The 26,660-nt window shown below is 41.6% G+C and overlaps 1 protein-coding gene across 5 annotated transcripts in view; it reads right to left on the bottom strand.

The window, feature by feature from the left end:
* adarb1b (adenosine deaminase RNA specific B1b) overlaps positions 1-26,660 on the bottom strand; it is a 197,386-nt gene that overhangs the window by 118,605 nt on the left and 52,121 nt on the right. For 4 of the 5 annotated variants that reach the window (XM_034694486.1, XM_034694483.1, XM_034694482.1 and 1 more), the window contains one exon: positions 22,968-23,090. The exons of the other annotated variant lie outside the window; for it this stretch is intronic. The gene's annotated coding sequence lies outside the window, so the exon portion shown is untranslated. The remainder of the gene's footprint in view (positions 1-22,967; positions 23,091-26,660) is intronic. 5 annotated transcript variants of the gene reach the window in all.

The raw sequence follows: 26,660 nt of genomic DNA on the forward strand, positions 1-26,660 counted from the left end.
ATCTGTCTCATCTTCATTGAGGATTTTTACCCCCGGTGTGTGTTAGTGACAAAGACACAACCGAGGGACGTCTGTTTAATATTTGATGTTTGACGTTTTTACCGCTCTCACTGTAAAAAGCTCTGTGTCTACAGCTTGATTTGTTCCAGTTTGGTGAAACATCAGACACATTTAGTAAGTTTGGATCAACTCCTTGTCTTTAAAAATGCAGATGCATTTCAGAGTGCCGTGAACTGACCATCTGTCCAGTGTGCCTGTCACTGCAGGTGCATTCAGGGACCGTCGTAAATGTGCAATACAGCCACGCAAGATACAGTCACAGTGGTCACACCAAGAATGTTTTCTTTTGACTTTTTAGCAGGGACAGACTGAATTATTTCACTTAAGATATTAAACAAAAGTGTTAAAGGACTGAAATGTTGACTATTTGAACACTTGGTATAACCCTGATACTGATATCTGATCGACTACATGAATTATCTAAAGAGAGAAAATGTTTTTGCAAAAATCAAAAACTAAAATGTTTTGAGTTTTCGTCGACTAAAACTAGACTAAAACTATAAAGGGCTGAAAATACTAAAATATGACTAAACTAACAGGCATTTTCGTTTAAAGACTAAGACTAAATCTGAAATAGCTGCCAAAATTAACAATGTTTTACATAGTGTCTTGTTAACATAGTAGACCCAGAGCAGACCCTCACAGACTCATCTCTTTAAAAGGCTTGTGCAGTGAGTGCTGCACACCATATGGTATCTGCATGGACATATGGGCGACGTGGCTGGAAAAAGACACCTTCTACCCCACCCACCAATGACCTGTGAGTATCTGTACCTGTGAGTATCTGTATCTGTGTGTGTGTGTGTGTGTGTGTGTGTGTGTGTGTGTGTGTGTGTGTGTGTGTGTGTGTGTGTGTGTGTGTGTCCATTATCTGTATTCAACCCATCCACCTAGGTGTTTTGGTGACTCTCTTGTGTAAGATATCCTTGTGGCATTTCAGAGTCACCTTCCACAAAGTTAGCCTCTATTTACATATTTTTCCATGCAACATGTGCATGTACACATTACTTGATATGCATATACTGCTGCCGGTGTCAAAATCAAGTGCAGAAAGGTGACCAGAAGCACTTTAGTCTTACATATTTTAGCACCATTGCATATAGCAGAGGTTACATCTGTGCTATCAGGCGAGCAGTAAGCGTCTGCGCACTGTGGGTCAGCTCTGTAGTTTCATAACTCCAGACATTCTTATAAATGATACATTTAAACACCTCCCCTGCACTTAGCTTCATGTTATGCTTGCTGAATACTAACCGAAAATCACACACCGGCCTCGCTTCTGCTCTTCATATTATCTATCATAACATGCAGTGGATATCAAAAGTCTACACCCCCCTGTTAAAATACCAGGTTTTGGGATGTAAAAAAATTAAGACCAAGATAAATCATGTCAGAATTTTTTCCACCTTTAATGTGACCTATAACATGAACAATTCAACTGGAAAAAAAAGTAATCTTTTAGAGGGAAGAATAAAAAAATAAAAAATAAATAATGTGGTTGCATAAGTGCACACACTTATAACTGGGGATGTGGCTGTGTTCAGAATTAACCAATCACATTCAAACTCATGACAAATAGTAGTCAGGATCCACCTGTCATAATTTAAAGTGACTTTGATTAATCCCAATAAAGATCAGCTGTTCTAGGAGGATTTTCATCACATGTCCTCCGTTCATCTTACAGCATCTTACCACAGAGAGCTTCCAAAGCAGCAGAGGGATCTCATTGTTGAAAGGTATCAGTCAGGAGAAGGGTACAAACATGTTCCAAGGCATTAGATATACCATGGACCACAGTGAAGACCGTCATCATCAAGTGGAGTAAATATGGAACAACAGTGACATTACCAAGAACTGGACATCCCTCCAACACTGATGAAAAGACCAGAAGAAAGCTGGTCAGGGAGGCTTCCAAGAGGTCTACAGCAACATTAAAGGAGCTGCAGGGATTTCTGACTAGTACTGGCTGTGTACTACATGTGACAACATCTCTCCTATTCTTCATATGTTTCTGCTATGGGTAGGGTGGCAAGACAGAAGCCTTTTCTTATGAAGAAAAACATCCAAGCTTGACAACATGTTTCAAAAACACACATGAAGTCTCCCAAAAGCATAAAATGTTTTATGGTCTGATGAAACCAAGGGTGAACTTTTTGGCCATAATTCCAAAAGGTGTGTTTGTCATAAAAACAACACTGCACATCCCATAAAGAACACCAGACCCACAGAGAAGCATGGTGGGGCAGCATCATGCTCTGGGCCTGTTTTTCTTCAGATGGAACCAGGGCCTTAGTCAAGGTGGAGGGAAGTATGAACAGTTACAAACACCAGTCAGTTTAACACAAAACCTCCAGACCTCCATTAGAAAGATGAAGATGAAGAGGAATTTCACCTTTCAACACGACAACGAACCAAAGCATACATCCAAATCAACAAAAGCATGGCTTCACCAGAAGAAGATTAAAGTTTTGGAATGGCCCAGCCAGAGTCCAGACCTGAATCCTCCATCTGTGTGGTTGTCTGAAGAGGGCTGTGCACAGGAGATGCCCTCACTATCTGATGGATTTGGAGCTTTTTTGTAAAGAAGAATGGGAAAATATCACCACGTCAAGATGTGCCATGATAATAGAGTCCTACAAAACAAACAGGGTGCTGTAATAAAATCAAAAGGTGCTTCAAACAAGTATTAGTTAAAGGGTGTGTACACTTATGAACCACATTATTTTAGGTTTTTATTTTTTATTCTTCCCCCTAAAAGATTTTAATTTTTTTCCAGTTGAATTGTTCATGTTTTAGGTCACATTAAAGGTGGAAAAAGTTCTGCCATGATTTATCTTGGTCTCATTTCTTTACATCACAAAACCTAACATTTTAACAGGGGGGTGTAGACTTTCACTATCCACTGTATCCAAGCTGTCTCTGGCCCACAACTTCCAGCACTGATGTAATGTTGAAATAACAGAGTTCTTTACATGCACTGCCTCGAAATGATTCTGAGACTCCAACACACGGGGAATGTCCTTGAAGTGTCCTTGCTACATTCACTTACCATAAACAGCACTGGAATTTAATAACTTCTATCAATATTTTCCGGCGCTTTGGCACGATAGGACATAAATGCTGGGATGTTTTACACACAGAGGATAACACAATGATGAAATGAAGCAGAGGATAAATAAAGGTTTGCTTGTTTTGCTTTTTAGCTTATAAAAAGTAAGACCTGTTACATAAGCCAGCTGTGAGTTTCTGTGACTCACCTTGTGTTTTCTCTCTCCTGTTGTGTGATCAAGTAACGCAACAGAAGAGGAGGACAGACTACGCTAACAATTCTGCAGCCTATTCTCTCAGGGTGCTTCAGCTAATTTAGCGTGAGTGAATACATCGGTTTGACTTTAAGAACATTCGCAGCCACAGCTTCTCTCTGCTGTAGGGATTCTCTCTTGCCTCCTCCGCTAACTATCAAGAGCAGGCAAAAAGGAAAAGGAGGAATAGCAGTGACAGCGGAGGTTGAAGGTTGCCCGCTCTGGAGCTATGAGAATGTCTGGAGTGAAACACAACTGTGTAACAAAATGAAATCTCATTATAACGCCGCATCCAGAAGCTTTATTTTGCAGAAATGATGGGGAATAACTCGCACTTGCAGAGTTGACCCTTATTTTACCCCCAGCAGAGGTGAAGAATCTGCGCTCTGCTCCTCTTCTTGACATTTGTTCCCACTCTAATGCCAAGTCTGCGACAAAATCCTCAGCAGCTGCAAATCTTCCTGAATCCGGCTCCTGATTCAGTCCTTTTTTGCACACACTCTGCATTCCTCCCAGCTACCTCTGCAGATCCGCGCCAGCAAGCCAACACAGTGGCAGATGTCAATCGTGATGCTTTAAAGACAACAACTGGTGAGCAATTTGATGCTAATGAAGCAGGAACAGAGTGCTGAGGTTTGCTGATTCTTAAATGAGCCCGGCACGTCATGTTGCTTCTTCATTTGTGAAACCTGAAGACAAAACTGTTTGCAAATGCAGACTGCTGTTAATGGAGCCTGCCTGCAGCTAATCCAAACTTTAAACAGTGCAATTAACCCCGTTTCCAGGGAGGGAGAAGAAGTTCACTCACATTTCTGACATCCAATTTTTCCCAGAGGCAGGAACCCAAAACAGTGTTCAAGGATAGACCCTTCCCTGCTTCAGCTGCTTAATTAGAGATACTGTTGCTACAAATAGGAAAACAAGACTCAATTTGAGCTCACTAATAGGTTCATTAGACCAGACATCCTTAGATCAAGTTCATTCTCAAACTAAAGTTAAGTTTCTCCTCTCTTTTTAGGTCGGATTCACACAAACAGTCTCAGACTTTCACATTAAAAGTTACATATTTGCAGAAAAGTTTGCAGGCCAAGCTGATCAAAATGCAGTCAGTGTTGCATTCCTCTCTTGTGAGCGTCTTTCTGACAGTACAGTTCAGTGAAGGGAGACTCGGAGCATCTCTTGTCTCTGAAGTATTATCTTTGTCTCATTCAAATGCACACAGTGACGCATTTTTTAAAGTTTTCTCAGAGCACAAACCCCTTTTTCACAAACGTGGAAATCACAGGAATCTGAAAATCAAAGCAGTCAGAAGGGACATGTAATTATGTCATGATTACTACAGTGAACCCAGACTAAAACAAGATCTCCTGACACTGCCTGGAGCCAAAAACCTTCATCTGTCACCAACTGAACCCTGAGAGAGCGCTCTGTCAAGCTAGCAGGTGAACTGTGGGATACAAGAGTAAACTGGATGCAGCTTTTATTTGTCCTGCTTTAAAGTCTCTCACATAACGGCCAAATTCCACCAGATCCATGTCCGGGACATCTCTGATCCGTCACAGCACCGGATCTGATAGGTTTCCATTAGTCAATGTGTTAACTTCCACTGGATCTGCTCCGTTGCGTTCCGGCGTCTCTGATCCGGCAGGTCTGAGCCCTCCGGATCAGATACACAAGACTTCTATTTCTGCCGGATGGAGCACGACGCATCAATCTCAACAGAGCAGATGGAGCGGGACAGGAAGTCAGGCACCAAAACAAAATGAAAACATCTGGTTAATTTTCAGAATAAAACACTCTGTGTTATCACCAGATCGTATTTCACTTAACTACAACAACAAACCATCATGATGAGCGGAGCCAGGCCTGGAGTCAACAGGTCAGAGGTTTTCAGAGGACCAGAAAGACAACATGGATGAGGAGAGGAGGAGGAGAATCCTTGATTCAGTCATTACCGCGGGACGACCTCGGTCACATGACTCCAGCTGTCCGGCGGTCCTGCTCCGTGCGGTGTTCTGAAAACACAACCGGTGGGTGTTGACGGACGAGAGTGCACGGAGCAGGACCGCAGCAGATCTGAGACGGACCGGACACGGATCTGCTGGAAGTCCTGTGTAAGAGTTTCTGAATTTGACATCCTCAATAAATAAAATCTAAACCACATCAAGTCTCTGTGTTTAAATGAGTGACCTTATCTTTTAATTCTCTCTGCAGAGTAAGCCATATTTCTGCAGGTGGAGCTGACAGGCCAGATGATGCTGTGATAGTTGAAGATGACTGCAATAAACTTCATCATGCTCCAGCATCATTATGCAGATGGTGGAACAGCTGATGGCTTTTTGAGCCTTTTGGCTGCCAAAAAAAATCCTCACTCCTGAAAACAAACTGAAGTCAGGGATTAGGATGGAAGTCTCACACACACACACAGTTTGAGTTTGTGATGTTGAGGGGAGTGACTCATTCACACGTCTTTAAAATGCTGCTGCAGAACGTGTCTTTTCAGGAATTAAAAAGTAGTCAAAGCGATGAAGTTGCTCAAAGGCTAATAGTTGCTGTGTGGGACTTGTGAGTCGAACGCATAGGGCTAAAAATAGACATGCTCTGTCTGTAAATCTGTCCTGGTTTGTACGTCTTTGAGTATGCAACCTGAAACAAAGGCATGTGATCAAAGCCTGCTCGTTAATGTCTCAAACAACGAGAACGCAACACTGAAGCAACACGTGTTCGAAAGGTGATGTGTCAGTCATTGAAATACTTCAGAAAGAAGCACTAACATGTCTTTCTTTAGAGGGGACATATCACGCTTTTTTCATCAATATATATTGGTCTAAGAGGTCACCAAAACATGTCTTTAAAGTTAATGCTCAAAAAAACACTTTGAAATCAGATTTTGGCATGCCTGAAAAGCCCTCTTCTTCAGTCCTCCTCAGAACACTCTGTTTCCCTCTGACCACGCCCCCTCAGGAAGTGGATGTGCCTCGGCTCTCCAGCACGTTGATCTAATGTTTACATGTTGGCTGAATATACACGGCTGCTCAGAGATCACGTTACTTCAACCCTCTGAATCTGATCCAGAATCTGATCCTGACAGAGAGGCGCCTGCAGCAGGACCTTTCTGAACCATTGGTCACAGATTTAGTGTTTCTTGTTGTTTTATTTATCAGTATGTAGACGTGTGTCTTCGTACACAGCTACGAACATGTAGCTATGTGGCTATGCTAACTAGCGCTAGCACTTATCCATGATAAATAAAAATCATCCACTAGATCTTCAAATCTGCAGACGTGGGGAGTAAAACCGACCTCTGCCAGAAAGGCAGCGGGACCTTTTCTGAAGGATTGGTCACAGATTCTGTGTTTCTTGTTGTTTTATTTGTCAGTATGTCGACGTGTGTCTGGGTACACAGCTACAGCTACAGCTACAGCTACAGCTACAGCTACAGCTACAGCTACAGCTACAGCTACAGCTACAGCTACAGCTACAGCTACGAACATATAGCTATGTGGCTATGCTAACTAGCTCTAGCACTTATCCATGATGAATAAAAATCCTCCACTAGATCTTCAAATCTGCAGACGTGGGGAGTAAAACCGACCTTTGTGTTTATTAAGACAGCCTACAACTAGCATGCCTCCCTCCTAAGCTCCTTGTTAGCACACATGTGTGCAGGTAATGAAAAACGGAGGGGTTCAGTATTATTTTATACAGTCTATGGACTGAACAAGCTCCGAGCTCTGACTCCGTGACAGACCGGATATTGTTGTTACGTAACAAAAACACTGAAGTCTGAAACGGCTGGTTTCACACACATTTACAGAAAGGTGGAGAAATCAGAACAGGGGCAGAATGGATTTTTTTCATTCTCGGGGGGTTTGTAGACATGCCAGGGAAACATATTTCAGGTAGAGAACCATTAAAAAGTCCATTTTGCATGATATGTCACCTTTAAAGAATAAATCACCTCAGTGATGTAAGGATACTCTCAAACCACAATTTGATTCGATTCCCGATTTTTGGTTTACGATACGATTCTCTAACGATTTTCAGGAAAACTGTATTGAACTCAAAATTTAAATAACTATTATTTTATTTCAATTCTCAGATATGGACAGTTGCAATATAAATTTGTTCTCTTATATTTCTTTGTAGCCCTGTGATAGGTTGGCGACCTGTCCAGGGTGTACCCTGCCTTCCGCCCGAAGTCAGCTGGGATAGGCTCCAGCCCCCCGTGACCCCTAACGGGATAAGCGGTCAAGATAATGGATGGATGGATGGATATTTCTTTGTAAACAAAGTCATCCTTTTTCATTTTTAAGGTGTGTTGGAACTCAAATAAAACCACTGCACACTTTTTTTCAGCACCTTGAAAAAAACTAAAATCAGCGTACAAAAATACCTTGTTGGAAAATTTCAGAACAATTATAGAGAAATGGAAAGTGAACGATTCCCAAATGAAAGTATTAAATATTAAAACAAATAAGGTCAATCTCTTTAAATTAGGGATGTACATTTAAAGTATTTCCATGATCAATCTTTGGAAATGTTAACGATCAATTATCGTTTAATCATTAAAAAAACATGAATGTTTTCCATGTCAAAAATAATGACAAATGTATTTTTTCCCCTGAATCAAATGTTCCTTCCTGACACAGTGAATATTACTGACAGTATTAAACAGCTACAGATCATATTGAGGTGTTTAAATGTTAACACACTGAATATCAACGTGAGGAGCAGGCTTATAAATAATCTCTGTGGACGCATGGTCATAGAGTGAAGACTCAGACTACAACATGTGGATTTACTGCAACAGGACACCTGAACAGGATCAGATTTTGGACTCACAGTGTCCAGTTTTCTCCTTCTTATTAAGAAAAATAAGCTTTTAACATGGTCAGGTGTCAGCCGGGAACGCAACCGGGTCAGAATCAGTCCGGCGGTGTAGAAAAAAAAGCGCTCGTGGAGACCTGTCACTCAGCTGCAGCCCCCAGCTGAGCGTCTCCACTGTGAGCAACACCTTCAGTCAGCTGATTCTGAAACATGCTTTAAACTTAAAACACCTCCACTCAGAGAGTGACGAGAGAGCAGCAAGAGACTTCATGATGTTGAACAAGCGGAGTATAATACAGATAGTGCCTTCTACTGTTTAAAAATAATATCCAGATACAAATGTCCACCTTTATTTGTATCCATTTTTTACCATCTTGTGGTATATCCTTACATCCCTCCACCTCAGCATTCTCAAATAAATGAGTCCTATTAAACTTGAATGCATGTTTTCTAACACTTCTTCCTTCTGGGCATCAGCAGGAATGTAGTCATCATTCCAGACCGTATCCTGTTTCTTTCTCCTCTCTGATGGTCCGTCTGTATCTGCTCTTTTTTTTCCAACACATCTACTTTTCTTGCTTGCTATAAAAAAAAAAACGTTTGGACTCTTTGACACCTCTGTTGACAGCTTTGTGCATCTTGCCAGTGTGCAAGGCAGCAAAAGAAACACTTCAGCCCAACCCCCCAAGGAGCCACTACAGGTTCAGCTGATCCTCGACTTAATGCCAGAAGAAGGCATCAACAGCATATCGGAGCAGAAGTGTCAAAAGTAAAGCTGAATGACATTTTTTTTTTCTGCATCACTGCAAAGAGGAATTGGAGCGCTTTAGAGACTACATTAATGATTCATATGAAAGTGAAACAGCAGAATGTAGCTGTCCTAATGAAGCCCCATTAACTACCATAAAACCCACAATATGAGTGGTTGTATGAGAGGCAGCTTTTTTATGGAGGGTGTCCGAGGGGATAAAGGTTTTAACTATGTTCTCACATGAAGACTTCCATTGTGTTAAACGTCCACAATGTGCAGTTTCTATGCAACTATGTTTCTCTTTCTACAGCAGTACCATCTGTTTTCTCCATCATGCTAGCTTCATACGATGGTTGAGCTTGAGCTTTTGTGAGGTACAGATTAGCACACTGCCTATGACTGATTTGCAGAGACTCATTCCATCCCCCATCCACTGGTTACATGTAGTGCTGGGCGAGAATTATCGGGATATAAAAGATGTTTGACAAAATTTCGATACACATGTAATTACACCCCTCAGCCACCTAAAATGGAGGGGGCACTAATGAGCCTTAAACGCTTGTTGCATTAGACAGAAGAAGAAGACAACATTGAACAGCCAATCATGTCGCAGGGTTAGAGGTAGGCGGGGCTTAAAGACGTTCGGAGCTGAATGCAAACACAGCTGAGACGAGGGACAGCGACACTGAAGAAAACTCAAAACCTAGCAGCTCAAAGAAGATTCATTAGTCTGACACTGAGTCGACTCTGTGTTAACTATTAACTTCATACACTTCATTAAATCTACTTTCAGGATGTGGGTAAAGGAAGAGCACAGAGACTACTTCTGTTGTGAACATGTTTAATGTCCACCATGACCGTAGGACAACTGAACACTGAATAACTGTGATGCATTCACTGCACTGTGGGAAACAACATCACTCTGCCTGTAACCTTTAGTAATCTTAAAGAGGAGAGCACAACTCAAAACAATACTCTATAAACTGATACACAGAATAAAATTTGATATTTGTTTTAAATTTAAATCAAATTATAGAAATAATCTCAATCTGAGAAAAATAAGAATCTACAAACTAAAACTTCACAAAAATCTCATCTTCCATTAAAGACCTGCTTCCTGTTAGCACCGTCAGAAATGATGGATTCAAGAAGTTCATCAGAAACTAAATCCAGATACAAACTAACAAACTGTCTTCAACTTTCACTCAGGAGCAAAAATCTGACTTTACATTTAAATGAAATAATGATTTGATATTTATCGTGATAATTATCAATATCGACTGATATGAAATATTTTATCATGATAACATCATTTCCAATATCACCCAGCACCAACCATAACCATACATTATCCCTTACATATGTTCCACAATACGATTTAGATTTGAGGTAATCCAGAGGTCAAGATGACAAAAGAAACAAACAAAGAAGGATCAATAAGTCCACTTTGCATTGATGACAGTGATTTATTGATTACTGAATCCACCTATTGATTGATATTTTTCCACCTTGCTTGTGACACTGTTGGACTTCCTTTTATCCTATATTATTTTCCTGTTATTATGACTAGAAGTTACATAAAGCCACTGTTTAGCAAGCGCTGTTAGTGCAAACAGTTTTGTCCCGATGAGGAAGAACCACTGACATCACCTATTGTCAAAGGTCTAGGGAAGTAGAGTCACAACAACAAACACCACACTCGCTCTTTGAAGCACATCTGGTAATTACACACCTAGAGGTACTCAACGTATAAGAGCAACCCTTGATATCGCAGCAAAAGGCTAAATGTTAGTCGCCTGAGGTAAACAGAGTCTTCGTAAATAATTGTCACCCCATCAAGAGAAATTACGTCTGAGAGCCACTTTGCATAACACAGCCTGACACTGGATACGCATTCGGTACACACACAGATGCACAGACACACACGAGTCTGATCAACCCTCTGGCTTTAGTGCACAGTATAGATTATGAGTCACAACCGCTCATTAGCAGAGGACTGAACAGGGCGGCTGCTTTAAAAGAGGTCATTCCTGGTTGACTGACTCCATCACATACATCGTGATCTCAAGGTGTCACCACAGGCAACACTGTGACTCTATCTGTGCGTGCGTGCACATGTTTAGAACTGTTGCCTACTAATGGCATTGACAAGAACTGTGTATTTAGCTCCCAGCTAAGGCCGGAACACGCAAAAAATTATGTTGATATCAGTGGTTGGATGTGTGCTGTGTTTTAACCCCTCTGAGTTTTAATTTATCACACACTGGGACTGTGTGCTGCACTGTGGGCAACTAAGAGCTGGAAGTGAGGCATGCGCACACACACACACACACACACACACACACGCACACGCACACACGCACACACGTCATTTTCTGAACATTATAAAAAATGATATTAAATCTGTGCTGTGTACTCACTCATTGTGTAATATAAGCAAATTAGTTTGAATAGAAGTTCATGTAAATACTGAAGTGCTGATTCATGTCGTATTGTAATTTTGTTGGAAGTTGTTGCTGTCGCTGAAGAGGCCAGTCCATCTCCTTCAATGTTATTTTTAAATCTCAATCTATAAATGAAGAATATTCAACATTTTCATTTTGAAAAAGACAAAGACATGAAAAGATGAAACCTCACACCCTCTGCTGAACTTCTGCAGCCACGCCTGCATGTCTGTGAGGGTGAAGTGAGACAGTCAGATGCTTTGTGTAAGCGCTAATGGCTGAATGGCAACAAGCTAACAATGACAATTTTAAATGTTTGATGTTTACTGTGGTCACCATAGTGGAAATAAGTGATTTGCTTGACCACACGAATATTTATTATTTATTTATTCAATTTATTTGTAAAGGGACCATGTACAATATTTAACATAAATGTCACCATCTGATGCATTGTACCAGAGTTAGCTTAAAGCTAATTTACATCTGCAGTCCCTTGGCAGGTCACAATTAAAACATCACATTGTAAAAACACTTGCTTGCACACACACAAGCGCACGGGCACACGCACACACACACACACACACACACAATCAAACAAACATAAATAAACATCATCACCACCACCACGACTCTGCACCAGAGTTACTAGAATGTAAAATGAGTTATTCATATTTTAGTAATGTACTGTAGACCTGAAATGGGGATAGCGGCCACTATGCTGAGCTGTTTCTCCAGTTGATGACAACCACTAGCAGCTGTAAACAATCACAGATGACAGAAGGCATCTCGTGGCATATTTTGATTTAGAAAATGGAGATAAAGTTGTATGAAGGCTGTGTCTGGTTAACCTGACTGGGGTGATATGTAACTGGCACAGGCATGGAGACATTAACACGCAGGGAGGATTGAAGGCAGGAGGCATTAGCCACATCAGGTAGAGGCTGGTTTTTACTTCTGCGTCTCCCCTACACAGCAGTGGCTGACGCGGACATTAGCACTACATACTTGTGCGTCGATGTGTCCGTGACGTGCAGCAATTCTCCTCAAAAATGCTTGAGGGCAGTGTGGTCTCTCTGATAGCTGGTCGCCTGCTTCCGGCCCTGCTATGATCTCTGTTTACTTTTCCACAGAGATTCAGAGCATGTTAATCTACAGCTGATACATGTTGCTGTTTATCATACAGACATGATTACATGAAGAACAGAGAGGAGGAGATGAAATACACGGCTGATGTTCGGGCGATGACTGGGGATCCCGGAAGTGCTGTAATGTGGGAAATAGAAGCTGCTCTGCGGACCAATCACAGGGCTTGCGGTCCACATTGATTCTAAGCGTAGTTACATTTTGGAGGAGGTGCACGTCAGCTATGTGCGTAGGCCTCTGCGTAGGTATGGGAGCTACGCAGACCTCCGGTGTAGGTTATGCCGTTGATTCAACGCAGAAGTATAAATCAGCCTAAACTCAGGGGCCCTGTTAACCCACAGACTCTGTGATCCTGTATCTAGCCGTGTTAAAAAACAACTGTAGAGTCAGAATTGAATTTTCCATTTAGAAGACTAGCTGGTTAGTCCCTTTGGAACACTACAAGTGGATCTATTTATTTTTTGTCATTTGATTGGAAACCAAAGATTTTTATGAAACCTCAATATCATCGTCATGACCATGAATCATCATCAACATCATCTCTAACACCAAACTACCAAGGGCGGAGTTGTTCAAAAAGAGTGGAATGGGACTCTGGGGTAACCCATCCAACCAGTGGGGACTACAGAGGTGGAGATTACCTAGCTTTGAGTGCATAGGTGTTCCTGAAAGAGCTGGGTCTTTAGCTTTTTCTTCAAGGTACAAAAGGACTCTGCAGATCTAATGGCACTGGCTAATTCATTCCTCATGGGGGAAGCCTTTCATTGGCAGAGCATATAGCAGACACGAGGAGGGGGTGTAGACCTGGATGAGGGAGTCCAGGTAGGCAGGAGCCATCTTTGCTGCTGTTTTGTAAGCAAGAAGGGTTTTAAATTCAATGCAAGCGGCATCTGGAATCCGGTGGAGAGGCAAGGCAAGGCAGGGCAAGGCAGCTTTATTTGTATAGCGCATTTCATTACACGAGGGCAACTCAATGTGCTTTACATTAAAACATTAAAAGCATTGGAGACATTCAGACAAGCATAAAAGAACACAATTAAAATGACAAATATAATAAAACAGAAAAGAAAAGGAAAATTAGAAATATATTAAAAATTACATTAAAATTTTAATTTAAAGTGAGTTAAAATAATCTAAGATAGGAAGACAGTGGTAAATAAGAAAGTCTTAATCTTTGATTTTAAAGAGGTGAGAGTTGGAGCAGACCTGCAGCTTTCAGGGAGTGTGTTCCAGATATGTGGTGCATAATGACTAAACACTGCTTCACCATGTTTCGTTCTGACTCTAGGGACTGAAAGCAGACCAGTACCTGATGATCTCAGAGGTCCAGATGGTTCATAAAGTAGCAGCAGATCAGCAATGTATTTTGGGCCTAAACCATTCAGTGCTTTATAAACCATCAGCAGGATTTTAAAGTCTATTCTCTGACAGACAGGAAGCCAGTGTAGAGATCTAAAAACTGGAGTGATGTGGTCTACTGTTTTGGTCCTTGTTAGGACTCGAGCAGCAGCATTCTGTATGAGCTGCAGCCGTCTGATGGACATGAACAGTGGGGTGGCATGTGCTGTTTTTGGTTGGTTGAAGATAAGACACACTGCTGCGTTCTGGATCATCTGCAGAGGTTTAAATGTGCATGCAGGGAGGCCTGTCAGTAAGGTGTTGTCAATGTGGGACATCACTAGGGCCTGTGCCTGGAGCTGTGTTGCACGCTCTGTCAGGTAGAGTCTGATCCTGCTGACATTTTTACACACAAAAAAAAAAGTGTGGCCTTAGAGGAGGATACATTCTCCTCATTCTCAGCCAAGAATGTGGACACGTAAATTTATGGAGGTCAATCCAATATTTCTTCAAATTTCTCTGCAGATATTTCAACAATTTGACCTCATGGTGGCTCTTGATAATAATCTAATGGTTGTGTATTCCTGAACTGTACTTCTGATTTATCTGACAGGCGTTGCAGTCTGAACCAAAGATGTCTCACTCACACAGAGTCATTTCCAGGAGCCGTGCCCCCCTCAGGTTGCTTTACACAATACACACTCTATCACAGTATTTCTAAGAACTTCTCTTACAATCTTCAGACTGATATTTGTTCCACGCCAAAATGTCCGAGTTTCTGATTAGCATGGTTTACACATTCAAATTCAACAGATGGGTTCAGTTAGTCAACATCCTCTGTGGCCTGGAGGGTTTAGCACTCACTCTTCCTGCAACAGCACCTCATGTAAACACAGACAAATGAGGTCCTGACCCAAATCAAATATATAACAGACCAATCAGGTTCAGATCTGGGATCAATCTATTAGTATGTCTGAGCTTATGTTAACCCCGTAATTAACAAACTGAAGAAGATTGAAGTAAAGTAAAGGGGAGGTGTTTTGATCATTTCATCAGTCTGTCAGAATAAACTTTAAATTCTGTAATATTTAGAATGACTATATGTACTTTAATGTTGGCTCAAGTCTTCCTTTTCCTCAGAAGAAATCAAACATGTCAATATTTAAGGGCTAAATTCCTCCTATAATGGACTTTATATGGAAAGATTTTTACCGCCGTCACTTTTTCCAGATGACAAAATACTCCAGAGCGAACATTACTCATGTCACTTTGACAACCCATCAAACTTTATGTCGTGACAGGACTGAACCAAATGTCCCAAGCTGGATATTTTCAGAGTTAAAGAGTACTTAGTGCTGAAAAGGTGACTTAACCTCTGAGGAAAAGTGAAAAGGATGTTACGCAGAGAGCAAAGGGATGATTTCCTCTCATTGTGACAGCCAGAAAAAGATGGTGCATGAGTAATGGTGTATTGTTAGACGTGAGGCTACAGAATTGTGCAGTAAAGTGAGAGAAGGGATGCACTCATGCAGTTAAACTACATGACTGACACTTGTCTCCTTTCCTTTCTTCAACTTAATTTTCATTTCTTCCTGAAGACAAATAATAAACAATCTACATTTTCAAAAATCTATGTTCTCAAAGCTTGATGACAAAACATTTTCAGAATCTGCATCTGAATCTGGTTTAATGTGCTCATCCTGTATGAAGGTCAACGTACATCCACTGCTGTGAACATGACCTTATAAAACATATTGTGTCCTCATAATTCCCTGAGCCACGTCAGCTGAGATGACGCAGGACCTGCCTTTTTTTATACATTCAATTCTAACTCTCCTGCACTAACTTTTACTCTTAATAGCTTTTCAAAACTTTAACTGGTGATGGCTTTCAAATGCCAAGAGCATCAGTTGGAATCAAATTGTTTACAAAAGTTATAGGTCAGCAAAAATGTCACAGTTGAGGTCCTTTTTTTTAAAAAGCAGAACATACTGACAATGCTGAGTCTAAAAATACATTTTGAAAGGAAAAAGAGCAACAAATAGTACTTTACTTTCCAAAGTACGAGCTACACCATGAGGAGGATACAGGGGGAGGATGTAGGGCAGCTGTAGGGCAGCTGTGGGGCAGCTCTGGGGCGTCTGAGGCTCAGTGGGTCATCTTTCGTTCAGAGAGTTGGCAGTTTGTTCAGTTGTTGAAGTGTCCGTGGGCAGGACACTGAACCCCAAAATGCTCCCAGTGGCACAGCCAGTGGTGTGCAAATGCATGTGAATGGTATTAGTAACATAGCAGCCTCTGCCTTCAGTGTATGAATGTGGTGTGATTGGTGAATGTACAGTACATGCAATGTGAAAGCACTTCAGGGGCAGATCCAGAGGGAAGTCCAGGGGTGGCAAAGGGCCAGCCTTGTAACCAAACTGGCCACTCCAAAATCTTGAAATGTGGTTGGCTGTTTGCTTATCAGAATCCGGACTTATGAATCGTTTGGGCTGCGTTTCAACAGGCTGGATAGCTTTCTCAGCATTTTGATGCAGCCCGTTTCTTTTTGTTGGTACGTACATTATTATATTCCGCCCTCTATCTTTATATAAAAGTTGATGCTTTCCGCATGTTGGGGGTCTTTCTTCATTCTAACCACTTGGGTGTTGACTAACTTTTTCTTTGCAAAGAAAATAAAACCTTGTCGGCCAGCAGAAGTCTCTATTTCATTATTCACCAGGACAGTCTCCACAGAATGAACCTTAAAGGATATCAATGCTGACACCCTGTCTTACTCTTTAAAGTAAAATACAATATACACAGGAATAAACCATCTTTTAGATACCTTAATGTTACTGGTCACAGTAGATATAATAAGTGGAGACCATAGACTGTATAAAATATGGACGTAGTATCCCTGTCACCCATCTGTTTCTGAAGACCAATCATCGGCTGCAGCCATATTGCTGCTGTCGAGCGAGTGTGACATAAAGAGGCGGGCTTTGAGCCTCCTAGCCAACAGCTACAGTGTTCCCGCCTGTCAATCAAGTCAGCTGTGCCTCTCATTGGAAGACTTGTAATCTTAATATCTTTGAAATTACTGTGTTATGAAAAAATTCACCCCCCATACAGTGTGTTCTGAAAGAGAAATGAGCTATCCAAACTACACTCGTTTTTTGAACCAGGCTGTAAACATGTTTATTTCTGCTGTAAAGATCGTCTTCTTTGAATTGGTGTGTATGTGGTTTCCGGTACTTCCGGAGCCAGCCTCAAGCGGACACTCGATGAACTGCAGTTTTTAACACTTCTACATATGTTTAGACCGGAGGTTGCCACTTGGTGGAGACAGAGGTGTTTTTTAATGTTATCTGTGTGTGTGCACACATACTTCATGTCCGCAAGTTGGGACACCCCAGTCAAAAAAAATGTATCTGGACATGCCCCTGATGGTAGTGTTTGGAAAGAACTATTTTTACCATGGTAACCGTGCAAGTGTTACTGATAGAATATCACTCAACACACTGAATGGTTGAGGTTAATTGGAATTTCATCAGTTTGGTAGGTGTGAAGTCATAAACCAAAACACTGAACCACAGTTTTGATTGGTTCATAGAGTAATACCAAAGTTGGTACAATTCCTCCTGAGACCTGAGAGTGTGTATCAAATTTCATGGCTAAGCTATCACCCCACAGTGGCTCTATTAATAGCTAGTGATTCAATTAAAAAGAAAAACCTTCCTACATGTGGTTTCAAAGTGATAGGGGCTAATTAGGAGACTGGTTGCTCTGATTATAAAACATTTGTTCAGTAAGCCATTGTACTGAAGGGGAATTGTTGTCATCTATACGAAAAGCTGGGAGCTGCGTGATAGTATAGAGCACCGTGCCAAATGAACATATGGAAACAGTAAGCGAGAAAGAGTGGGGAGCTGTGTTGTGCCCTGGCTTTGGTGACGCATGTCGGGGAGAGTGACTATTTTAAAACCGCTTTCATTCACAACCCCACCCTTTTTCTCCCTGCCAACACTGGCCACCAGCTAGTGACAGGGGCTCTTTGAATAGGGTCCCACACCCAGTCAACAACAGCCCCTTTGTCATGATTATTACATAACAGCTTCAATATGATTTAAAAATGTCAGAAAGGTTAAGCTAAAAATATATGAGGACTGTGCACAGGTGAGATTATAACCTGTGCATGAAGGCCAGTCATGAGGCTTGCCCCAGGCGAGCTAAGGGCTGGTAATGAATAATGCAAAAGATTTACAAAAATAAACGTGAATGCGCTCGGTGGATGGAGGGGCTGGGGGGAGGGCGGTGAAGCTAAAACACAAACGGCAACAAACGGGAGGAGCTGATCGGTTTGATGTAGATTTAATGAGAGATTTAAGCCTGCAGATATTTCATGCGCGTGTCCACTCTCAGACTCTGCAGAACTCTCACTGAGAGAATTCCCTTAAAGCAAGTGTAATCCTGCAGGTTTCCCTGAGCCATCAGTTTTTCCCCCTCTGTCTCTTCCTCTCTTCTTTCTTCCTTTCTCATTCATTTCATCAGCTTCCTCCTAATCTTCCCTGGGCTGTCGACCTCACAGAGACAGAGGACACACTCAACCATTCAGCCGTAGCTGCTCATTCACATGGGAGAGAAAGCTTCCCTTGTTCTGTGTGCTTAACTGTTTGCTACTGTGTGTGTGTGTGTGTGTGTGTGTGTGTGTGTGTGTGTGTGTGTGTGTGTGTGTGTGTGTGTGTGTGTGTGTGTGTGTGTGTGTGTTGCACATTTTGAATAGTGTTATTTGCTGCATGATATTGGAGTCACCAGCTGCTGAAGGAAGATTTTCTACATCTAATCCATGGTGGTACCAAATTACAATACAGTGACTGAGTGTGGTTCTCTCCTCAGCTTTATTCTGATGCACATGAATGGGGAGTCAGTGAATCAGCACTGAGTGTTGATGATTCAATAGCTTAAAGGGGAATGTCACCCACTTTCCAAAGCAAAATGTGTGTGCTCCAACCCCCCCAGCGACTGGCAGGCCCCGGCTGGAGTGGATCACATGATGCCTTACCTTGCATGGTTATGTGTCATGCCCCATTTTCAAAGTACAGTACGAGATCAAAGGGGGATGTGAGTGAAAAGTGAAAACTAACATCTCTTTCACCGCTATCACAACTGACCTCCCTCAGATTACAGTTTGCATAATCCTGCTTAAAGTGTCAAATCAAATACCTGAGCCGTTGCAGCTTTTGTTGCAGAAAACCAAGAATATTCACTCATGCAGTCTGTGCATACTTCTTTACAATAGAATTCTGAGGCTTTCTCTTCATGTTATGAAGTCTGTAAGTTATGTTACATGCAGGGGGAACATACTGAAAACACAGAAGTGGGAAGAGGATGCAAAGAGATGATGATCAGGTTTGTTTTCAATTAGACTTTAAAAGTATTAGCCACACAATAACTTGCAAAATGTTAATAACATTTAAGCTCTGATGCAAGAGTCGCTGGTGAAATAAGCTAAAGTATTTATGTAGGCACTCAGGCTGCACAATATGGCGTCTAACATCACAGTTTTGATGTATGCGTGTGCAATAGTCACACTGCAGGGCGTGTTATGTCTAGCAGCAGATGATGACACATCCCAGTGCTACTGTTGTTTGATGTTAAATGAAACACGTCAGTTTCTATATATATTCAACTAATCTATAAGGAGCAGTCCGCTTCATGTCACATTTTCACCAGAGAACCGAGGGAACTGACCGCCTCACACGCAAAGCCAGCGTCACCTGCCTGTAAACTGTAAACTGAACTGTGCACAAATTGCTCCTGCTGTCTCTGGTTCAGTGTTGTGTTCCAACGCCACTTAGCCCCGGTGCTGATTTACACTGTGGCCACATATACGGAGTGTTAATGAAGCGGAGTGTTTACTTTCAGTGGTGACACCTGCAGCACACTTACAATGTAGTGTCCTGTGAATCAATACACGGTGGGCTTGCTTTTAATTAGAGGTGACTATCACAGGGCAGGTCACCCTGTTAGACGTGGAGGATCAGTCTCAGGACAGGGAGGAAGAAGGTTTTTATAAAGTATGAAGAAATGTGTCTACCTGCTCTCTCTGTCTGTTGTGCCTCGATTTTTCCATGTAGGTGTCAGAGTCTCTGTTATTGTTTGTTCTAACTTATTGTCTGTAACCTATTCTGTATCATGTAATATTTTATGATGTGTGCTACGGGTTTAACGATTCATCTACTACATCGATGTATCGATTTATATTCCTATGATCCGACTCCATCGATCTGTGCTCGGCAAGTTGGCCTTCTGTGCGACATATATGGATCTAACATCGTTTAAAAAGGTAATTAATCGATTGTATCCATACTAGGAAATAACACATTGGATTTAAGCACGGCAGACTTTATATGGATGTGTTTTTTTTACACTTTTAATGATAAATACGTTAAACGTTACTCAATTCAGGCTGCCTGTCTGTGATGTCATCACCACGCGCCAGCAGACAACAAAACATAGCATGGTGGATGGCAGAGGAGAAGCCGGCGAGCCAGAAATGATCAAGCCACCATTGAGGTCCAGCGTGTGGAAACACTTTGGCTTTTGCAAAGACGGAGATGTTCTAAATAATTCGCTCGCTGTTTGTAGGATATGTAAAGGTCAAGTAAAGTTACCACGGCAACACCACAAATCTATCCAACCACCTACTAAGACGCCATGGGATTTCACACAACGCCGACCGTCCAGGCACCTCTTGCAGCGTTCATCAAGGTAACATCAGCTCTGCAGAAGCCTCAGGCCTCTCCAGCATGTTTAGTCAGAGACTAGGACAAAACTCGGCTCAGGCCAAAAACATCACAACAACAACAGGAATCTAGGACTGTCCAGTATCAAGGGATTTATTTCACAGTCACACTGGTTGAATTTTTGGCTAAAAAGTTACTGAATCAATTTCAAGCCATTGAATAGTTTAGGCTTGTATCGTTCTAAATGAACCAATGTCGTCCCTTAATCGTATCGGCAACCATGAATCATGATACGAATTGAATCGTTGTTAAATAGAATTGTTACACCCCTAATGTGTGCTGCTCACTTCTTGGCCAAGTCACCCTTGGGAAAGAGGTCTTGATCTCAACAGGTATTCTCTTGTTCAATAAAGGTTAAATAAATAAATGATCAAAATAAAACACCTAGACTGTGCCTGTCACCTGTCCCATTAACTGTTTGTGTTAGAGTCTTGTTAACCAGCAGCAGGACGAGGTGCTGCTAGTAGTGGCCCTTACAGCGTCTGTCTCGATCTTTACATCAGTGTTTCTGTGATGCAGAGTGGCGTGTGTGTTAACATTTTACAGCCATGCTCAGTCTCTGGAAATGTATTCTCGACCCCATCCCAACCAACCTGGTTAAAAACTGTCTCCCAGCCATTTCCCCTGTCATAACAAAAATCAATAACTCCTCCCTCATGTCTGGTTCAGTCCCCAAAAATCTCAAATGTGTTCTTCTTTTGTGATTTAATGCAGCTAGCATTCTTCTTCTTCTTCTGTTACTTAATGCGGTTGGCAAACAGCTTTGAGATGCTCCATAGCCACCGTCTGGCGGGAATACTGTATTACAACCAGGCACCGGTAAAAAGGATGAAAAAATTGTAATTTTAAAATGAGAAAATATTCAAAGTAACTCTTTGATTTTTACAAAGTGAATATTTGAATATTCAAAAATTATTGCCCATCCCTAATTAGAATTTCCCTATTTTGATCAGAAGCTATGTTTCTTGAGGTGCATTGACTTTAGCTTAACTGGTACAGTTTTCATGACATCACTGGATTGAAAACACTCAGAGAAATGACATCAGTGTGAGCAAAGAACCAATATATGACGGATTAGTCCTGTTGCAGTGTTTTCAGAGGTTTTTTTTAAAGGAAGCTTTAAAGTTTTTGTTTTTTTTTTCAAAATCAAAAGGTGTTCTGGTTTCATTCTGCATGGCATGTATTTCATAGCTGCACTATTTGTGCACAGACAATCAGGCATCTCCTGCCATCAACGAGGCAGCGTTTATTTTTAGATTGTTTACCCCAAATTTTGCCTCCTTTAGTGTCTGAACTCCAAAATCTGTTAAACGGAGCCCCTTCTGTCTGAGTCCTGAGCATTTAGTCGCTCCCTCGCAGCCACAGTTTTTGTTTGTTGTCCTCATTATATTTGAGGCACCATATGTGCACTCATTTTCATCCGCTGCCATAAAGTGGAGCTGAAAGCAGAGTCAATACGGTGGCTGTTTGTGAAGCTAAAAAAAGATTTCCAAAAACAAGTCAATGGAAGTGTTTTAAGCTACTGGATGGAGACACTGAAACTCTGTTTGTTTGTCTGCTTATGAAATATGAATAAAAGGGGAAAGAGGGATTTAAAAAATGGAGGTAGGTAAGCTGCTTTTGGTCTGACATAAGCACCCTTACAAATTAACTTCTCTCTAATTACAAAAAGCTTCAAAGTTCAGTGAAAGAGCAGCTAGAAGTGGAAGCAAAGCAGGGACAAAACCAGGTTTTAAGACTAGCACGGACAATCCTGATTAGAAACGTCAGTCAACAACTAACATTCAGTGAATCTCTTTATGCTAACTACTACAGAGAAGCACCAAGTGGCGGTAGAAGTATGAAAACTCATAGAGGAAGTTGCTGAAAAAGAGCATTCACATGGTATAAGCATGTCACGTACCCCTGTTCTATTATGGCCGAAGGCTTTTGTAGCTCCTAACATGCAATGATAAAATGCATCATTCCTCTAAGTGCCTTCAAAGTCCAGTCATCCGTGTCTGAGATATCACTTGTGACACATGGACAAACAATGGAGAACAGCCTCAGGCCACTTGCTGTAATTGTAAAAAGAGAGGCAGGATGGGGTGGTGGGCGAAAGCGATCAATCCCCACAGGTTCAATTACAACGTGATCAATAGGATAACATACCCAACAAATGCTAAATGTTTACACTGAATATACAGTCATGGAAAAAAAACCTTCAACATGACAACAAAATAAACTTTAACAGAGAGGAAGATGAAAGTTAGAGGAACAAAAAAAAAAGGCAAGTGAAACCTCGACTGACCGAGCTCTCCGAATAAAAACTCACCACTGCAGCACCAAGCGGTCCTTATTTACATCCAGCAACCAGACTCAGGCGTGCTCTCCAGCTGCCGGGTTGTGACACAGGAACAACCCCTCAATAGCAATTACCATCAACAGGATTCAGCGCCTTGAGAGTAAACACAAACATGATGATGAAATCAATTAATATCAGTTAGTGAAACACACAGTGCATCCTCAGCAGGAGACGATCATGTATAGAACTTTAGTACCTTAAAGCAACGTTCCAGCTCTCAGCTACAGGAGAGGATGTTTAATCTGCCTGTTAAGAGTATCAATACTCTGTAGCTATTTGCATTAGGCTGCAGGGAATCCTGAGCCAAGTCTATAGGCTGTGTCTGGGTAAATGAGACTCTCAGAGGACTGTTTAAATGAAGCTGCACTCAGCTGCCAATTGTTTCTTGCTGAGCCATTACAAAGTAGCATAGTTATGGCGGTTTTGCAGAGACAGAATACAAAAGTGACTTCTTAGATGTACCCTGGAAACACAAATGGGTGAATGGGCAGCCAAGTTATTACAGGATAATAACTAAGGTGTTAAATGTAACTGAACTTCCCAATAGCAGAGCGATGAAGCACTTTATTCTCCTTTTGTCTCCTTTGGTTCTCATCTATTCAGGCAATACAAACCATTGCCTGTCTATGTTAAGACATCTTAATTAAATCCACGCCTTCAGTTTGTTTTGGGTCGGACCATTAAACAAAAATAATGCAGAACCATGTGGACTAACGCGACCTTCTCAGGCTGGATTGTTTGACTGTTCATGTTTCTTAAACAGACTCTGTCTGAGGCTGTTGCTTTGTGATTTCCAGGCATGTATGTGGTTTTGAGGAAGGTTAGACTTTCCGTACAGACATTCAAAAAGTGGTCGAAGGATATTAACTTTGTTCTTTCATTTTCCACATAAACTCAAATGTATCCTGTCTGGTGTGCTTTTACTACGGCTCATGTGTTTTTGATGCGTCCAGCGGCTGCCGTGTGCTGGACTTAATGTAATGAAACTTCAGAAATCTAAAACTATTTTTATTTGATTCAGTCAAACTGAAGGCATCAATCAAAAAAAGCAATATGGTCTTGTGCGCATGCGCCAACCGTGCATGCAGCCTGTTAGAGTCGCTCCTCTTCATTCATTCTTCTTTCTGATTTTTCTTCATCAAAATTCATCAGTTTTCTCTGGCAGTTTGTTGAAGTTGTGACCTCTTTTGGCCTTCCGTTGGTGAGAGTTGTGGACTGTTTTTCAAGATGTAATCACCAACTTTAACTTTAACTTGCATTACTGTTGCCCAGTAACCCCGCTTTGTTTTGTTGTTACTCATGCTCAGCTGGTTGAGCTGAAGCCGGCCGACTCATCGGCTGAACCGCTGGATGTTCCTGCTGAGCTCTGGAGATTTAGGACGCATAGAGGCAGAGGAGGCATAGAGCTACGAGGAGGAGAGCTGGTATAAGGAGATGGAAGTTTATGGAGAGGAGATAGAAGCCGTGTCTCTCCTCTCTCATCATGGGCAACGTGAGATCTCTGGATAATAAGATGGACGGGCTAACAGGACTAGCCAGGAGTCAGACGGAGTTCCAGGAATGTAGCATGGTGTGCTTCACAGAAACGTGGCTGCATCAGGATATTCCTGACCACAACGTCTCCATTGACGGCTTCCAGACTGTCCGGGCAGACCGGGATAGCAGCGAGAGCGCTGTGGACCTCCGACCATATTATCTGCACAGGGAGATCTCACATGTCATACTGGTAGCTGTTTACATCCCCCCTCTGCCAACCAGACTACGGCATCCAACGTTCTCAACGCTGCCATAACCAGACTCCAGACAGACCACCAGAGTGCCCTCGTCCTGATCTCTGGGGACTTCAACCATGTATTTATTTTCTACATAGCTTATTATTGTATGTGTATAACTTATTGTTGATTCTGATACAGTTGAAGTCTCTAAGACAAGACAAAAAGCAGTCATACTGAGAGGAAAGCTTTAATCCTATTGGCACTACTACAAGGGAATGAAAACTTCAAAAAATGGTCACCAAATTTGATTTATAATTTCAGACTGACCGCTGCAGAAACAGAAGCAGCATCTGTGATTTAACATCTGGGAGAAGCAGGTGTGAAATGTGCCGCTCTGTTGCTTCATCAGGCACACATAGAGGGACGGACAGACGGGCCAAAAGAGGGACAGCTAAGACCAAATTAGCCCTCTTCATCTTCAGTGTCACAGCAAAACCTTTGTAATGATTCATATTTCTGCAACACCAAAACATAAAATCAAGAGGTTTGTGTAAAGTTCATGTTACACATCTTAACAGAATTTATTTCCACCTCATCTGACAAACACCAGTTCCTCAGGCAACCTCACATTCCTCTTTTTGACACTGCTGAATAAAGCAATGCTGTTGACTGTAAAATGACTGAATATCCAGAATATATTCATGGTTTTCTGTGACATTTTTAGAGCTCAGTGGCAGAAATTATTCCTCCTTTTTGGGACACAAACTAATGCAGTCATTTATTAGGTCTTAATTAGCAGCACTGCATACCAACTACCAGCGCTGACGCTGTTCTTATTTACATATTCAGTCCCACTACTATAAATACACCAATGAGCTGAAATCAAGTGGCAGCATGATATATTACAGCCACATTGGGGATTCAGGACTGCAGATTCAAGCCCCCTTCTTTTCTCCTCTTAGACAAGCTCTTTATTTCCTCATGGCATGTGCAGAAATGTTTCATGAATGTCTCTCCCATAAGATCATTATTTGGGGCGAATGCAGATGTGAGGCTAAGATGCTGCATGAGGCGAATAAGACATGTCAATTAACCAACCGGCAACCTCCGGCCGCGAGAACTGAAGCCAATGCGGAAGTGTTAAAAGCTGCAATTCATGGAGGATCCGCTTGAGGCTGGCTGCAGAAACACCAGAAACCACATACACACCCATTCAAAGAAGATGATCTTTACAGCAGAAATAAACATGTTTACAGCCTGGTTCAAACAACGTGTGTATTCTAGATAGCTCATTTCTCGATCGGCACACACTGTACAGGGTGAATTTTTTTTGTAACGCGGCAATTTCGAAGATATCAAGATTCCGAGTTTTCCATTATGGAAGGCACAGCTGACTTGATTGACAGGCGGGAACACTGTAGTTGTTGGCGAGGAGACTCAAAGCCTGCCTCTTTACATCACATTTGCTCAACAGAAGTTGTGTTGAGTTCAACATTTCCAATATGGCTCCCGCCGCCGATTGGCCTCAAAACAGCGCTTCAGAAACAGATGGGTGACGTCACAAATACTACGTCCGTTATTTATACAGTCTATGCAATTCACCAACAGGGAGATGATTATAGTACAGGGCCATTTGTCATATTGATTAGATCCTAGTGTTACATCAGGTTCCATGATATTGAGTATAAAGTCAATCTAAACACTATAACATATATTTTATAATTAAGTTTATTGATCCATGAGAATTCACAGAACAATGAAACGTGTCCTGATATCCCTGACCGTCTTTTGATTGATGGATTGAAACTTTCATTAATCTTCATTATAAAATGTGAAACTTTACAGCAGAAATGTTTACAGCTAGGTACAAAAATAAAAAAAGATTTTGGTCTCAAAAGCTAATTTCCTTATTCCTATGTAATGAATAGGGGATGACATTCTTTATAAT

The sequence above is a fragment of the Notolabrus celidotus genome, chromosome 10 (assembly GCF_009762535.1).
Source record: "Notolabrus celidotus isolate fNotCel1 chromosome 10, fNotCel1.pri, whole genome shotgun sequence".
Classification (NCBI taxonomy): domain Eukaryota; kingdom Metazoa; phylum Chordata; class Actinopteri; order Labriformes; family Labridae; genus Notolabrus; species Notolabrus celidotus.